Source organism: Carassius gibelio, chromosome B3, assembly GCF_023724105.1.
Source record: "Carassius gibelio isolate Cgi1373 ecotype wild population from Czech Republic chromosome B3, carGib1.2-hapl.c, whole genome shotgun sequence".
Taxonomy (NCBI): Eukaryota; Metazoa; Chordata; class Actinopteri; order Cypriniformes; family Cyprinidae; genus Carassius; species Carassius gibelio.
In genome coordinates this window covers 877,832-893,412 of record NC_068398.1, presented here as the reverse complement: position 1 = coordinate 893,412, position 15,581 = coordinate 877,832, and positions in this window count along the sequence as shown.

The window sequence follows — 15,581 nt, the reverse complement described above, 5'->3', positions numbered from 1 at the left end:
TCAGGACGATTCTGTAGCCAGAAAGCCTGTAGTGTGTTGTGTGTCTCTTCACTTCATACTATGTATTTTCTAAGGTCAGGTATGCATATTTTACTTTTAGATTCATCTTTGAGAATTTGATGTTTTGTATTGATATGATTTGATGTGTTTCAATTGGATGTGTAATTGGCAAAATACATATCTACCTGACTGTAAATAAATTGTTACATTTTGATTCTATTCTGTCTTACTCTGTAATTATTGACTAGTAGATTACGTTGTATCCTTGTTAGCAACATGAGCACCCGAATGAATGAGTTAATATAAAAATAGAGTTAACTAGAATAATCAAATGTCAGAAGAATATTAATTAAAAAGGCATACAACCAATTTGCATTTCAACCTAAATTCGAGGTCATAAGAAAATGGAGTCAGATTAAATAATAAAATGGAGTCAGATTTGAGCTTAACCTAAAATGAATAACTCTATGCGCTGAAAGACAGAACACGCAGGAAACCTTCATCCAGCACCGGATACCTTCCTTGGGCCGAGTGTCTGGACCTTACAGCTGGAAGTTCAGTCTCTGAAGTGACGTCTTGGGAAGCCCGTGGTTGTTGGGCGTTGGCGTTGCAGAGTCGTGTGCGCTGGTTGAAGTTGAACGGACGTTACAAAACTTAACTCAGAACACGAAACTCTCAAACGGAAAAGAAAAGAAATAAAGTTTGACGAGACTAGGTTGTGTTCCTTCTCATCGTGGCATAGTAGCAGCAGGCAGGCACGCTGGAACCGCGCTCAAAGAACAATGATGTCTAACCGCATGGCTAGATGCTACAAGCTAAAGCTAGGTAGCAAAGCTACAAGCTAAAAGCTAAGAGCAGGCATGACTGATAGCACGAGCAAGGCTAGAACTAAAAGCCGACATGGCTAATACCAGCAGCTAGGGACTAAAAGCAGACTAAAAGCCCGCATGACTGATAGCACAAGCAATGCTAGACTAAAAGCAAAATTTCATGGTGTCCAAAGTATTTAAACTTCCTTGTGGGCCACCCCTCAAATGTTGCCTTGACCAATCAGATATGGTCTTGGCTCAGGGGACCATAAATCATTTGTTTATCTTACCAAGCATGTGGTTCTTGACTCACAGGGTCTAATTTTGGACATGATTCCTATAACACAATTATGATATATTTTACAAATAAATGATTGTCAGGACAATATCAAGCAAGAAAATTCGATTATATCAATACTAGTCATGACTATGTATCCTATAGTTATCAAAAGACATACACAATAAGTGATTATACATGATAGTCAAATGTGTGGGTTACACATAAATGAATATGGAGTTAAGCAATGGAATGATTCGTTTATAAGTCTTTTTGAGTTCATTCTGGTCCATATATAATGTACAAAAAGCAGTTTCTTTGCCATTCTCTGGCAAAGGGACTTTTCTGTGAAGACAAAGGTTTAAAGCCCTTCCCCCTTAGGAATTTCAGTCTGGTTCTGCTGGCTGGGGGAAGTCAATGCAAGTATTTAACTTGATCTCCTGGGTTTACATGTGATGTCCAGCGTTGCATTTCAATCACGAACAATAAATTTGACAATCTCTTCTTCGAATTAAAATTGTCAATAATTGTTCTATTGGTGTTAATGTTGAAAGCTGTTGTGTGAACAAGTTGGTTGGTTGGTTATCTTGCTTGGTTCTTGTGGCACTAGAACTGATTTATGACTTCCTGAGGAGTTCGGCTCTCGTTTCAATGCACACAGCTCTGATAGACTCTTTAATTTGTCTGGTTCGACTCATTTCTGCTACAGCAGCCAGAACTTCAGACTTCATGGCAGCTTTCATTGGCCAAGCCCCGCCCATGAGGCTGCTTGACTGACATGTCAAACAACCAATCACAGTTTGATTCATTCATCATCTTATTTTAAGGCATGGAAATGTCGTCACAATAACAGACCGGTGTGTAAAACTCTTGGACATATTTTAAAGATTCTATGCCGCTATCTTTAAATATGTCACAAACTTTTGAAAATACAGCGTTCAGTCGATGCTGATAAGCCCTTGTCATCACAGCTGTAAACATGATGTCTTTCTTTCTTTCTTTCCAGGTGGAGCCTTAAAGAAGGCGACACACACATCTCACAGAAATCCATTAGAATTCAACCCCCACAGCCACTCATCATCTGGTCTACCATTCACTACTTTGAACTTTACCAGACTCTCTTTATGCTATTTGCCGGTTTATCCTTACCTCCTATTCCCCAAAGATCTCCATCCATTGTTCTCCTTCGCTCCGGATCCCAAACCCTCCACGAACCTGCAAAGGAACCAGTCATCTGGACACAGCTAAGATTCATTGAACTCTCATTTGTGTTGGATACTCACTAGTCATTGCTCAAAAAATACAACGTTTCTTATGTGTCGACATAATCTTTTTTCGTTTAACTTTAAAGCATAAATTCTATATCGATACTTCAAATGTCACAAATATCTGTTTGTAAACACTTTTTGATGAGAAAAGGGTCTTTAACATGTTGTCAAATGACAAAATTAACCTAAAGGCAGCGTCTGTGTTTGTGTTGCTCATGTTAATGCACTGTTTCCAAGTTCAAAGGCGCATGAATCAAAAATTATTAAATTGACAAGTTACCTCTTAATTTGACAACAATGTCCCATAAAACCCATATTTCCTTCTGACCAAAATGCATATACTTCAAGTCTATGGTCATGTACTTCACATGTACGACTGTAAACCAAGATGTTGTCCATGTTGCAGCATACTCCCTTGATGCTCCGAAGCTGCTCAATCATGAGTTTCTGAAATATCTTTGGAGCACTAGTTATGCCGAATGGCAAGCAACAAAAGCACTGCCTCTTGAAGGGGATTATGAAAATAGTCAACATCTTGCTGGTTTCGTCAAACACTATCTACCAGAAACCTCTGGCAGCATCAAGGCTAGAAAAGAATGTTGTCCTAACCAGTTTAGAAGTGATGTCAAAGTCAAAGTCACCATTTATATAGCGCTTTAAACAAAATACATTGCGTCAAAGCAACTGAACAACATTCATTAGGAAAACAGTGTGTCAATAATGCAAAATGATAGTTAAAGGCAGTTCATCATTGAATTCAGTGATGTCATCTCTGTTCAGTTAAATAGTGTCAAGCCAGAGGCGACAGCGGCAAGGAACCAAAAATCCATCGGTGACAGAATGGAGAAAAAAACCTTGGGAGAAACCAGGCTCAGTTGGGGGGCCAGTTCTCCTCTGACCAGATGAAACCAGTAGTTCAATTCCAGACTGCAGCAAAGTCAGATTGAATCATCTGTTTCCTGTGGTCTTGTCCTGGTGGTCCTCTGAGACAAGGTCTTTACAGGGGATTGTATCTGGGCTCTAGTTGTCCTGGTCTCCGCTGTCTTTCAGGGATGTAGAGGTGCTTTCTAGGTGCTGATCCACCATCTGGTCTGGATACGTACTAGATCCGGGTGACTGCAGTGACCCTCTGATCTGGACACAGACTGGATCTGGTGGCTACGGTGACCTCGGAATAAGAGAGAAACAGACTAATATTAACGTAGATGCCATTCTTCTAATGATGTAGCAAGTACATAGGGTGTTATGGGAAGTGTTTCCAGTTCCGGAAACATGGTGTTAGCTTTCACTGTTATGCTGATGATACTCAGCTCTATATTTCTTCGCGGCCCGGTGAAACACACCAATTTGAAAAACTAATGGAATGCATAGTCGATATAAAAAACTGGATGACGAGTAACTTCTTATTGCTAAATTCTGAAAAAAAACAGAGGTGTTAATCATAGGACCTAAAAACTCTGCTTGTAATAACCTAGAACACTGTCTAAGACTTGATGGTTGCTCTGTCAATTCTTCGTCATCAGTTAGGAACCTAGGTGTGCTACTTGATCACAATCTTTCCTTAGAAAGCCACGTTTCTAGCATTTGTAAAACTGCATTTTTCCATCTCAAAAATATATCTAAATTACGGCCTATGCTCTCAATGTCAAATGCAGAAATGTTAATTCATGCATTTATGACTTCAAGGTTAGACTATTGTAATGCTTTATTGGGTGGTTGTTCTGCACGCTTGGTAAACAAACTACAGCTAGTCCAAAATGCAGCAGCAAGAGTTCTGACTAGAACCAGGAAGTATGACCATATTAGCCCAGTCCTGTCCACACTGCACTGGCTCCCTATCAAACATCGTATAGATTTTAAAATATTGCTTATTACTTATAAAGCCCTGAATGGTTTAGCACCTCAGTATTTGAATGAGCTCCTTTTACATTATAATCCTCTACGTCCGCTACGTTCTCAAGACTCAGGCAATTTGATAATACCTAGAATATCAAAATCAACTGCGGGCGGCAGATCCTTTTCCTATTTGGCGCCTAAACTCTGGAATAACCTACCTAACATTGTTCGGGAGGCAGACACACTCTTGCAGTTTAAATCTAGATTAAAGACCCATCTCTTTAACCTGGCATACACATAACATACTAATATGCTTTTAATATCCAAATCCGTTAAAGGATTTTTAGGCTGCATTAATTAGGTAAACTGGAACCGGAACACTTCACATAACACCGTACTTTCTACATCATTAGAAGAATGGCATCTACGCTAATATTTGTCTGTTTCTCTCTTGTTCCGAGGTCACCGTGGCCACCAGATCCAGTCTGTGTCCAGATCAGAGGGTCACTGCAGTCACCCGGATCCAGTACGTATCCAGACCAGATGGTGGATCAGCACCTAGAAAGGACCTCTACATCCCTGAAAGACAGCGGAGACCAGGACAACTAGAGCCCAGATACAGATCCCCTGTAAAGACCTTGTCTCAGAGGACAACCAGGACAAGACCACAGGAAACAGATGATTCTTCTGCACAATCTGACTTTGCTGCAGTCTGGAATTGAACTACTGGTTTCGTCTGGTCAGAGGAGAACTGGCCCCCCAACTGAGCCTGGTTTCTCCCAAGGTTTTTTTCTCCATTCTGTCACCGATGGAGTTTCGGTTCCTTGCCGCTGTCGCCTCTGGCTTGCTTAGTTGGGGTCACTTCATCTACAGCGATATCATTGACTTGATTGCAAATTAAAACAGACACTATTTCAACTGAACAGAGATTACATAACTGAATTCAATGATGAACTGCCTTTAACTATCATTTTGCATTATTGAGACACTGTTTTCCAAATGAATGTTGTTCAGTGCTTTGGCGCAATGTATTTTGTTTAAAGCACTATTTAAATAAAGGTGATTGTAAGTTTAGATGATTTAACAAGTTTATACAATTCTTCCTCTCCTATAGTAGAGAATGAGTGGAACTGTTCCTCAGGGGGTCTATAGTGCACTGTCTGATGTGATACTGTAGCTGATGGCTGAATGGTTGCAATTTTATCTCTAATAGTATCGATTTAAGAAGTAAAATAGTTCATAAAGTCATTACTGCTGTGGTGTTGGGAAATGTCAACACTTGTTGAGGCTTTATTTTTCGTTAATTAATTGAATAAATACCTGGGGTTGTGTTTGTTTTCTTCTAAAAGAGAAGAAAAATAATCGGATCTAGCAGTTTTTAATGCTTTTCTGTAGGATATGTTACTTTCCCGCCAAGCAATACGAAATACCTCTAGTTTTGTTTTCCTCCAGCTGCGCTCCATTTTTCGGGCTGCTCTCTTTAGGATGCGAGTATGCTCATTATACCATGGTGTCAAACTGTTTTCCTTAACCTTCCTTAAGCGTAAAGGAGCAATTTAAAGTGCTAGAAAAGAGAGAGTCCATAGTTTCTGTTACATCATCAAGTTGTTCTGAGGTTTTGGAAATGCTAAGGAATTTGGATAAATCAGGAAGATAACTTAAAAAGCAATCTTTTGTGTTAGAAGTGATGGTTCTTTCATACTTGTAACAAGAAGTAGAATTTACAATTTTGGCTATATGAAGTTTACACAGAACTAAATAATGATCTGAGATATCATCACTTGGCTGAATAATTTCAACACTATCAACATCAATTCCATGTGACAGTATTAAATCTAGAGTATGATTTCGACAATGAGTAGGTCCTGAAACGTGTTGTCTAACACCAATAGAGTTCAGAATGTCTTTAAATGCTGACCCCAATGCATCTTTTTCATTATCAGCATGGATATTAAAATGTCAGAATAAAGTTTTGTGAATTATGTTTTTGTTCAGTCGTTTGATAAATTCTGATCTCTCCATTCTGCGTTGCAGCATATTTACAATGTGGTCTCCTCTCACCACATATGCATTCAAGTATTTAATATATATTTATATATCTATACCATCTACTGTAAGCTCCTAAACGAGACGCTTCCAGAAGTCATAGATCCTCTTCTGACCACTACTGCATCGCGCACGCAGCGGAGGCGCCACAAGCGGCGTGAGTGGAAGCAGAAGAGGGGGTAGCGCGGAGATATCCGGGCTAGGCTAATGGCTAACCCACACAAGCCATCCATCCCCACCATCGTACTGGCTAACGTACGCTCGTTGGACAATAAACTGGACTACATTCGATTACTACGCTCAACTCAGAGGACTGTACGACTGTAAGAGTTGTGTTTTTGTGTTCACGGAAACAGGGGCGTAGCAAGCTTTTCAAAAGTGTGGGGGATGGATGTGGTTTGTTTATAAACAATAAAAATGATGAACACTTTGACAGAGGGGTACAAAATGCAGGGCTTAAAGTTCTCTGGCACTGTGCAGGATTTCCGGCTTGCAGCGTTTGGCTGGGAAAAAAATATTCCTACATAAAAAAAAAAAAGAAAAGAAAAAAAAATCAGAAAAGGGGAGAAAAAAAAGGCAAAATAAGAAAAGGAGAGAAAAAAACGCCCACACAAAGCTTTTTCTCTGGTGGTATAAATAATGTAACAATTTACTGTTTTTAAACATTAAAATAATATACACTTTAATTTCATAGTTCTTCAACAGGTATGCAAACAATATCCCAATAATAGCAATTAGCATTAGTCTAAAAAACGAAATATAATACCGAAAACATTTGACATGTCAACAAAACGATTAACAGAACATCTTCCCAAACACATATCAAGCTTATTTAAAAACCTCTAAAGCATATACACTCATTCAAAGTACCTGGAAAAGGGAGATGTAAATAACCATAAGTTCCCGCCTCCTCGGCACGAGCTGACCGATAACACCCCAAGAGAGGCGGGACTTAAGGCAGAACAGCCAATCATCAGCCGATCACACTCAAAGCCGGTGTCAAGTTTGAGAGGGAGGGGGGAGGAGGCAGCCGCGGCGAGCGCAGACACAGAGCGGTCAGAGAAACGGAGGATCGACTGTAGTAAGGCGTTTGTGCAAAACTGCGGAAAAACTGCAGAAAATGTGCGGGTGTCGAACCCTCTCACCGGGAAAAGTGTGGGTGTTAAAACCCCCACATACCCCACGGGTGCGACGCCCCTGCACGGAAACATGGCTCAGCAAAAGCGTTCAAGACGGCACTATTCAGCTCGACCAGCTGACGTGCTATCGAGCGGACAGAGCTCTCGTCGCGGGAGGAAAAACCCATGCCGGCGGGCTTTGTGTTTACATCAATGACGCGTGGTGCCGCGATACTGTTGTGATCAGCAAACACTGCTCACCCCTGGTGGAGTTTATGATTATTAAGTGCCGGCCGTTCTATCTGCCGAGGGAATATACTGCTATACTGCTCATTTCAGTGTACATTCCCCCATTCAACATCATCAGCAACAGGAACGACGCACTTAATGAACTGTACCAGCACATCAGTGCGCAGCAGACAGCACACCCGGATGCTTTTCTCATCATAGCTGGGGATTTCAACCATGCTGACCTTAAGAGTGTGTTTCCAAAAATACACCAGCACATCAACTTTCCAACACGAGGTAATAACATCTTGGACTTTGTTTACACCACACAGAGAGGAGCTTACAAAGCCCTCCCCCTCCCCCACCTCGGAGCCTCAGACCACATCACTGTTATGCTAATGCTACTGGGACATGTTTAAACAGGCTGCCAAATGCAATAACACCACTGACCTCCAGGAGTACTCAGAGACTGTTACTGGCTACATCAATAAGTGTATTGATGATGTAACGGTCACAAAAACCATCACTGTCCGGGCCAACCAGAAGCCATGGATGACAGGGGAGGTCTACAGACTCCTGAAGACACGGAATGCTGCCTTCAGAGCTGGAGATGAGTTGGGCCTGAGAACAGCTTCGGCCAACCTGTCCCGTGGCATTAGAGAGGCTAAGAGACAGCACTCCAGGAGGATAGCTCACCAATTCAGCGACAGCAGAGACACTAGGAACCTGTGGCAGGGGATACAGACCATTATGGACTACAAGCCCCCACCACGGACCTGTGACAACAACATCTCTCTGCTAAATGAGCTGAACACCTTCTTCGCTCGCTTTGAGCAACAAAACAGCACCACTGCACAGAAGACTCCACCTCCTCCCGGTGACCAGGTGATGATGCTGACCCCAGACAGCGTGAGGAGATCCTTCAGCAGGATCAATGCCAGCAAAGCTCCGGGTCCTGACAACATCCCTGGGCGTGTACTGAAAGTCTGTGCAGCAGAACTCACTGATGTCTTCACAGACATTTTTAACATCTCACTGAGTCAGGCTGTTGTTCCCACATGCTTTAAAACTACCACCATCATCCCAGTCCCGAAGAAGCCATCTCCATCCTGCTTTAATGACTACCGTCCTGTTGCACTTACCTGACTACAGAAGTGAGGCGAGCCGCCTGGCCAAGTGGTGCAGTGACAACAATATCTCTCTGAACGCGGAGAAGACAAAGGAGATTGTTGTAGACTTCAGAAGAGCACACACTCAGCACGTTCCTCTGACCATCAACGGTGCGACTGTGGAGAGAGTCGGCAGCACCAAGTTCCTGGGTGTGCACATCACAGAGGACCTCTCCTGGACTGAAAACACCGCAGCACTGGCCAAGAAATCACAACAGCCTGTCTCTACTTCTCTACTTCCTCCGCAAACTGAGAAGAGCCAGAGTCCCACCCCCCATCATGTACACCTTCTACAGAGGCACCATCGAAACAGTCGAGCAACATAGAAGGACAGCAGCTTGTGAGTGTTTTGTCTTGTTTTCTCATCAGACTAGTGTGATCATCATTGCTAGGAAAGTTTTTTGGTTTAAATTGTGTGTGTCTTACCGTGGTTAATACGTGCTGAAAGTGGCGCTTGGTTTTGCGTTTGCCTATCGCGGGACTGCCTGGTTTCGATCTGCTAAATAGTGAGGCGTGTCCAGCTGACTTCAATCACAGGTAATCAGGCTAATACAAAGCACTAGGTTTCACCGCTGCAGCGGTCGCGGCAACCCTCGTGTGAACCCTCCTCGTGTGAAGACCGATGAGTGTAAAGACAATCGACTCTACCTGCACGACTCCACCGAGCAAGGACACCGACAGGGCACCTGAGTATTGCTTTTCTCTTTTTTTCCACTCTTTGTATAGTTTGTTCTCAAATATATCTTACACTTGTAGTCACTATCAGATCTCTTTCAGATCTCTACTATCACTACTAACACTCGGAGAGCACTCTATGTACGTCACAGGGAGGCCTGTCTGACAAACCTACGGGCTGTCCCTCTGACCTCTACTACTATGCTCTCTATTCCAGTTGGTCTCTGGAACTGCCAGTCTGCAGTTAACAAAGCAGACTTCATTTCCTCTATTGCTACCCATTCTGGTCTCAACCTCATGGCACTGACAGAGACTTGGATCAAACCTTAAGATACTGCCACCCCTGCAGCCCTCTCTACTAATTTCACTTGTTCCCACACTCCTCGTACCACTGGGAGGGGTGGAGGTACGGGTCTCCTTATATCCAAAGAATGGAAATTTGAACTTCAGCCATCACCTACAGGTACTGGTTCATTTGAATCACATGCCATTACTGTAACCCACCCTGTTAAAATCCACTTTGTGGTCATTTATCGTCCTCCAGGTCAACTGGGAAACTTCTTGGAGGAGTTGGATGTGCTGCTTTCAAACTTTCCTGAAGATGGTACTCCTCTGGTACTGCTTGGTGACTTCAACGTCCACTTAGATAAACCCCAGGCTGCTGACTTCAAAACTCTGCTCACCTCATTTGATCTCAAGCTAGTGTCCACTACAGCGACTCACAAATCGGGCAACCAACTTGACCTCATCTACACGCGTGGTTGCTCTGTGGAGACCTCTTCAGTTGCTCCACTGCACACCTCTGATCACTTCCTCATTACTGCTAACCTAGCACTTACTCCTGAAGTGGCACACACTCCAACGCAGGTCACCTTTCGACGGAACCTACGCTCACTCTCTCCATCTCGCCTATCTGCTGTGGTTTCATCCTCTCTTCCACCATTCTCTCAGTTTTCTGCTCTGGACACGATCAGTGCTACGGACACTCTTTGCTCCACTTTAACATCTTGCTTGGACAATTTTTGCCCACTGTTGTCTAGACCAGCATGCACTGCCCCATCTGCCCCCTGGCTGTCCGAGGTTCTCCGTGAACATCGCTCTAAACTCAGGGCTGCAGAGAGGAAATGGCAGAAATCAAAAAACTCTACGGACCTCAGTGTGTATCAATCTCTCCTCTCTTCCTTCTCTGCAAATGTCTTTACAGCTAAAACATCCTACTACCACAACAAAATTAACAGCTGCTGTGACGCTCGGACACTATTCAAGACTTTCTCTTCTCTTCTTAATCCGCCGCCTCCACCTCCTCCATCGACTCTTACAGCGGACGACTTTGCAGCTTTCTTCACAAATAAGACAAGATCCATCAGTGAACAATTCTCCACACCACAGACTGAGGAAAACTTCACAATAACTGATGCACACTCTTTATCCTCCTTCTCCCCACTCTCAGAGATGGACGTCTCCAAAATTCTCCTGTCCAATCATCCTACTACTTGTCCACTTGATCCTATCCCCACTCACCTCCTTCAAGCGATCTCTTCTTCAGTCATACCTTCATTTACTCACATTATCAACTCCTCTCTTCAATCTGGAACATTTCCCTTAGCATTCAAGCAGGCTCGGGTAAGCCCACTTCTCAAGAAACCATCTCTAAATCCAGCGCTTCTTGAAAACTACAGACCGGTATCCCTTCTTCCATTCATTGCAAAGACACTTGAGCGGGCTGTGTTCAACCAGCTTTCTATGTTCCTTGGACAGAACAACCTCCTGGACAGCAACCAATCTGGCTTCAAAATTGGCCACTCAACTGAGACTGCTCTGCTCTCGGTTACTTAAGCCCTGCGACTAGCAAGAGCAGCTTCAAAATCCTCGGTACTCATCTTACTGGACCTGTCTACTTGCTTTTGACACTGTTAATCACCAGATTCTCCTGTCCACCCTCAGAAAGATGGGAATCTCTGGAACTGCTCTCCTGTGGGTTAAGTCCTACCTCTCTGACAGATCCTTCAGTGTGTCTTGGAGGGGTGAGGTTTCTAAGTCACACCACCTTGCTACTGAGGTTCCTCAAGGCTCAGTACTTGGACCACTTCTCTTCTCCATCTACATGACATCTTTAGGATCTGTCATTCAGAAGCATGGCTTTTCTTATCACTGCTATGCTGATGACACCCAACTCTACTTCTCATTCCAGCCTGATGACCCGACGGTAGCTGCTCGCATTTCAGTCTTTCTGAGTGACATTTCTAGCTGGATGAATGACCATCACCTTCAGCTTAACCTTACAAAGACTGAACTACTGGTGATTCCAGCTAACCCATTGATAAATCACAACTTCTCTATACAGCTGGGCTCGTCAACCATAACTCCTTCGAGGACAGCCAGAAACCTAGGAGTTGTGATGGATCATCAATTAAGCTTCACTGACCACATTGCTACAACGACCCGGTCCTGCAGGTTTGCCTTATACAACATTAGGAAGATTAGACCCTTCCTGTCAGAGCAAGCAACCCAACTTCTTGTCCAAGCTCTTGTTCTCTCCAGACTGGACTATTGTAATGCTCTCCTGGCTCTTCCTGCATGTACTGTCAAGCTTCTGCAAATGATCCAGAATGCAGCAGTGAGGGTTGTCTTCAATGAGCCAAAAAATGCTCATGTTACTCCTCTCCTCATCAGGTTACACTGGCTACCAGTAGCTGCTCGCATCAAATTCAAGGTACTGATGCTTGCCTACAAGACGACCACTGGCACGGCACCAACTTACCTAAACTCACTGGTTAAATCTTATGTGCCCTCCAGAAGTTTGCGCTCTGCAAGTGAACAACGCCTTGTGGTGCCATCCCAAAGAAATTCAAAATCACTCTCACGGACCTTTTCCTGGACTGTGCCCAGCTGGTGGAATGACCTCCCAATCTCAATTCGTACAGCTGAGTCTTTACTCATTTTCAAGAAACATCTAAAGACTCATCTTTTTCGCCTGCACTTAACCTACTAACACCAGTACTTTTTCTTTTCTTGTCTTTTTCATTTAATAAAAAAAAAAAAAAAAAATTATATACACCTGGCTATGCATTCTATACTAGACTAACTGAGACTTGTCATGGCACTTGTATTCTGTTGTTGTTCTCTTGTTGACCTGACTGCTTCTATTGTTCTCATTTGTAAGTCGCTTTGGATAAAAGCATCTGCTAAATGATTAAATGTAAATGTAAATGCATTCTGTCGAGCTGCATCACTGTGTGGTATGGAGCCTGCAACGCGTCCTGCCGAAAGACTCTGCAACGCATAGTGAGAGCAGCTGAGAAGATCATTGGTGTCTCTCTCCCCTCCCTCCAGGACATTTATGGAACACGTCTCACCCGCAAAGCCCTCTGCATCACAGGTGATCCCACTCACCCATCACACAGCTTTTTCAGCCTGCTACCATCAGGGAGGAGACTGCGGAGTCTCCAGGCCAGGACCAGCAGACTGAAGGACAGCTTCATCCACCAGGCTGTCAGGAAGCTTAACTCGCTCCCGAACTTGTCCCCCCCCTCCCCTCTTCTTCCCCAGGCACCACTGAACTATGAACCCCCCCCCCCCCCCCCCTCCAACTAATTATATGATGGCATGCACTAGTCACTTGTGCAGCATTGGTCTGCTCACTCACCACTCACTACCTCATTCGGCATGGAACTGACGTCATTCCACTACCTCATAAGTCAGTTAAATAACTGCTCTTGGTCACTTGTCACTTTAATCAGACTTAATAAGATATTCTTAATAAGTGATTTTTTGCACTAAAAAATCTTTTAACTGCACTGTTGTTCACTTAATTGATTTTCACTATATCTGTCATTTACCTTGCGCTGCTTTATTTAACTTTATTTTTATCTTTATTTTAAATTTTATTATATGTCTTTTTTATCATTCCCTTATTTTATAGTTGTATCTACATTTTATATTTGATCTAGTTATTTTTTAGGCTTTAATGTTAATGTTATCTGTATACACCAGGGTCTGAGAGTAACGCAATTTTGATTCTCTGTATGTATGTACTGTACATGTGGAAACTGACAATAAAGCAGACTTGAAATAAGCGACACCTGCACGACTCACCAGTCTCAAGTTCAAGATTCAAGATTTTTATTTGCAAATTTGATTATAGATGTGGAGCTGTGCGAAGACATGCAGTCATGTGTGTAGAGAGAGAAGAGCAGGGAACTCAGGACACAGCCCTGTGGGGCTCCTATGTTCAAGGTGATGGAGTTGGAGGTGTACTGGCCTAGTTTCACCACAGAGCAAATCAAGAATTCATTTGTAGAGTGAAGAATCCAGGCAGAGGTCTATGAGTTTAGAAGCTAGATTTATGAGGACTATAAAAGCTGAGCTATAGTCGATGAATAGCAGCCTTACATAGTTCCTGTTATTGCTGTCAATGTGTGTGAGAGAAGAGTGCAGGATGTGAGAGATGGCATCATCAGTGGATCTGTTTGGGCGATAGTCAAACTGAAGAGGGTCCAAAGTATCCGGTATGGAGGAGCAGATGACATTTTTAACCAGTCCCTCAAAGACCTTTATGACTATTGATGTGAGGGCAACTGGACGAGTCATTCCACGGAGGAGCTCCTGAAGGATAAAGGGAGGAGTAATGACAGTGAAGGACGAGAGAGGACCAGGCCTGGGTTTTATTTTGTGGTTTGGTTCTGTGTGTGTTAATTCACAAAAACACAACAATCATTAGCACCTAGAAATTCTAAAGAAAATATCTCAGAAGTATCAAGTATGTTCCCTTTCATATTTACAATTTTGAGCACTCCAGGGTGATTATGAACATGAAATTATTCAGCTATGGCTTCCTGATACACAGAAATATAAATATGAAGGAAAACCACGCCCAAATGGCCTTAATCATCCATCACAATAAAAAAAAAAAAAAAAAAAGATTGTATTTCTTATGTGCAGCAAAAGATAATTGAGCTTAAACAAATTAGTGAAGTGGCTTTTAAAAAAAAAAGAGCTAGAGCAATGAAAATTCCCATTTCCATCATCAGGGCAATAATGAAGAGTTTCCAATCGACAGAAAATGTTATAATTCTGCCTGGAAGAGGATATGTGTCTCTATATCGTCCTAATGCACTGAAACTTTTGAGAAGGAGAGTTTGAGTAGCTAAAGACTCTTCAAGGATCACAGCTGGAGAATTGCAGAAAACAGTTGAGTCTCGGGCTCAGAAGACCTTTTTTAAAAAAAATGTCAAACAGCACCTACATCACCACATGTTGTTTGGTAGGGTTTCAAGAAAAACTCTCCTAGCTCATCCAAAACCCTAACTAAAGCATACTAAACCCTAACTAAACCCTAACTAAAGCATATTCAGTTATCAGACACGACTGGAACTTTAAATGAGACTGGCTTCTGTGGTGAGATGAAACATTAGAAAAATGGGCCTATATTTCTGCTGGAGTTCCTGGACATCTTGTTTAGACACATGGCATCTTTGATTCTATCAAATACCAACAGATAAAAAATCAGTAAGTGACTGACTCTGTTAGACATTTTATTATGGGCCATGTTTGGATCTTCCAACCGTACAATAACTCAAACACAAACCTCAAAAACAACACAGAAATGTACTCAAAACCAATCTTCTGCGACCATTCCAGTCCTCTGACCTGAACCTTCTGGATGAAGGAATGGTCTCTGATATCTTGTCAGGTGTTCTCTAACGTCATCAGGCATTATAGGAGAAAACACAGAGCTGTTATTACTCCAAAAGGAATTTTTTAAAGAGCATTAAATAAAAGGGTGTCTTTAATTGTGTCCAGTGTGAATTAGAGAAAAACATTAATTTCATAATGATATTTCCCTCCATTTTAAATTCTTATTATTCAATGAAAGGTTAGATTTTTTTGAATTTTTTAAAAATACAAAATCAAAAGGATTAACAATGCAGATTCATTTTCACAGCCTTTTTTTGATAACATTTACCAAGGGTGCCAATATTTTTGGCCATGACTGTATGTATAAAAATATATAATGCTTATGTTTGATCTCGTCTGGCCCATTCGACCCAGTTTGCCAACAGGATTGTTCAGTATGACATTTGTTTGGCTCGGTGGTATCTTATTTCTCAGGCTTTAATAGCTTTTCTCTTTGTGGCCTAGTTGTTAGAAAGTTG